A 3,285-nucleotide genomic window follows, 5' to 3' on the forward strand; every position below is an offset into this window, starting at 1 on the left:
CGGGGACCGCGATTGGAGGAGCTCCGGGCTCGGCAGAGACCCGGGCTGGGCCGGGCCGGGCTCCGCTCCGCTCCCCCGGCTCCTGCGGGATCGCCTCCCCCGAGCTCGGCTGCGCTGGCACCCTCGGGGCTGTCAGGCAAACAGAGCTGCTCCTAAAATTCGGGAGGAAGGGGGAGCGCGCATTTCACACGTGTGAGCATCGTCACCGGCACGGGGGGAACTCCGGGACAGTGGGGACAGTGGGGACAGTGGGGACAGTGGGGACAGTGGGACAGTGAGAACCGTGGACACAGTGGGGACAGTGGGACAGTGAGAACCGTGGGGACAGTGGGGACACTGAGGATAGTGGGACAGTGGGGACACTGGGGACAGTGGGACAGTGAGAACCGTGGGAACAGTGGGGACACTGGGGATAGTGGGACACTGGGGACAGTGGGGACAGTGTGGACAGTGGGGACAGTGGGGACCGTGGGGACAGCGGGGACACTGGGGATAGTGGGGACAGTGGGGACAGCGGGGACAGCGGGGACAGCGGAGACAGTGAGAACCGTGGGGACAGTCGGACACTGGGGACAGTGGGGACAGTGGGGACAGTCGGACACTGGGGACACTGGGGACAGTGAGGACAGTGGGACAGTGGGGACAGTGAGGAGACTGGGGACAGTGGGACAGCAGGACAGTGGGACACTGGGGACCCTGGGGACAGCGGGACAGGGCTCGCCCGCCCCGGGCCCTTGCCTGCCGTGTCCCTCGGCTCTGCCTGTGTTTGCTCGCCGAGCCGAGCGCTTTGTCCGGGACCCGGCCAGTCCCGGCAGGGCTCTCAAAGCGCTCCAGTGCTTCGCCGTGATTTTTTGTCTTCCTTCTTTTTTCTTCTGCTTTTATTATTTTTTTTTTCATTTGTCATTGATAATAACACAGTGTCTGCCCAGCTTAGTGAAATATTTCCTTTTCTGCAAAGCAAATGTCAGGCCAGCTGTGTATGTCGGGCAGATCTGCCTGGTGACTGCAGGTTACCCCCAGGCTGTGCTGCCCTGTTCCCACCGCCCTGTCCCCCTGTCCTCCCTGATTCCCTGTTCCAGGAGCACACACTTACACCCATCAGAAAAGCTTTCACAGAGGATTTGTCTGGTCAGGAAAGAGAACTTACCCAAACAAAGCACGGCTCAGGAATGTGCAGGTATTGCTGCTATTTTTTGTTCTGCTTTGATTGATTTTCAGTTTTTTCCTTTTTAAAAGTTACACTATCACTATTGGAATCATATTTTTATTTTCCTATATAGACATTTTGCAATTAATTTTTTTTTTTTTTTTGAACGGGGGAAAGTGGGAACTAATGGAACTTCATGTAGATCAGAAAACTTGATTCTTAACCAACTTCAATCTAGGCTACATAACACCTTATTATGGAGACTAGACTGGGAAAATCAAAGACAGACATGCTGAAGAAATGGAAATAACCATAGATTTGAATATTATCAGCACTCATATTGCCCAGGGACTGAGAGAAGAAAGCCCATCTCTTCTTTATCAGTGCTGGTGCTCTGCTCTGGATGTCAGATCTGTTCAGATGGGACAGGAACCTGGAGCCAGACCAAGGATTTCAGCCATCAGAAATCAGTTTTGCGGGTGTAATTTTGCTTTTCCACGTGCTAGTTCGTGTTTGCCACTCCAGCACAGTGAGCTCAGCCCAGCCAGCCTGGCTTCTGTTTCCCCAGCAGCAGCTCAGGATGGCCCAGCAAGGCTGCAGCAGCTGGAGACTGAATCCCACTCAGCAGCAAAAGCCCTGCAAAGAAAGGAAAGGCCATGGCAACGAACTGTTGATCAAATCTGTGAAATTCCACCAGATCTGCCTGCTCATAACTGCCAGTAATGCCTTTTCAGCAGAATTACTTTTACCTTTCAGGGGTATGCCTGTGATAACTTTATAAAAGTGCTGTTTGGGGAGTACAGTCACAGTTTGGGTATTTTTAATGAGCATTCAAACTTACTTGAGAAGCACTAAAGAGTAAATTCATGCAGTGGGAGAGTCAGAGCAGGTCCCTGGATGCTGCTTCCCCAGCACTGAGGACAGTGCCACCTTCAGAACGGCATCAGCTCGGCTTCCTCCTTCATCTCATCTCTGTTAATCAGATTTTTGGAACGAATTTGTGTGTTGGGAACTGCAGAAGGGATCTTTGTGCCGCCCAGGCAGCAGCCCTGGAGGAGTGGAGTCTCTGCCAGGCTGGTGTGCCCTGGCCAAGGCTGGGGGAGCCCCCCTCCCGCATCCCGCATCCCGCATCCCCCCTCCCGCATCCCCCCTCCTGCATCCCACATCCCCCATCCCGCATCCCACATCCCACATCCCGCATCCCACATCCCACATCCCGCATCCCCCCTCCCGCATCCCGCATCCCGCATCCCCCCTCCTGCACCCCGCATCCCGCATCCCGCATCCCCCCTCCTGCATCCCTCATCCCCCATCCCGCAGGTTTATCCCACATCCCCCATCCCGCAGGTTTATCCCACATCCCACATCCCGCAGGTTTATCCCACATCCCGCATCCCCCCATCCCGCATCCCGCATCCTGCATCCCCCCTCCTGCACCCCGCATCCCGCATCCCCCATCCCCTCTCCTGCACCCCGCATCCCGCATCCCGCAGGTTTATCCCGCATCCCGCAGGTTTATCCCTCATCCCCCATCCCGCATCCCGCAGGTTTATCCCGCAGGTTTATCCCGCAGGTTTATCCCTCATCCCGCAGGTTTATCCCTCATCCCGCATCCCGCAGGTTTATCCCGCAGGTTTATCCCGGCGGGGTCCCGGGAGGGTCCCCGCTGCGCCGGGCGGTGTCTGTCGGCCCCGCACGGCTCCCTGCAGGGCAGCGCGGTGGCTCCGTGCGCGTCTCTGACCCTTTCCCGGCTGGGCAGGGTCCCGGCGCTGCCGAGGCTGGAATTGCGATTTCCCGGCAGCGGAGTTCTGACAGGCACTGCCATCTGCCGGCACCGCGGCCACCCCTCCGAGCCAGCCCCGAAACCACCGCACGGGGGGCTACCCAGGGTTAAACGGGGGCTGGATTTTCACAGCCCCTGAGGCTGCGGAAATCCCAGTTTCCCCAACATTCTTCATGTATTCTCCATCTGGGAAAAGAGGTTTCTCCCCCAGGGACGTTTGTTCATGAGCAGGTGGGTGATTTGGACCCTTGCCCACCTTGAGGGATCACACAGCACTGTGCCCACCCCTCTGCCCAGGTGTCAGCTCGGAGCAAAGCAGAATTCCCGACCCCAGCCCCAATTCCATGCTGGAAAA

Source organism: Oenanthe melanoleuca, chromosome 24 (genome assembly GCF_029582105.1).
Source record: "Oenanthe melanoleuca isolate GR-GAL-2019-014 chromosome 24, OMel1.0, whole genome shotgun sequence".
Lineage (NCBI taxonomy): Eukaryota > Metazoa > Chordata > Aves > Passeriformes > Muscicapidae > Oenanthe > Oenanthe melanoleuca.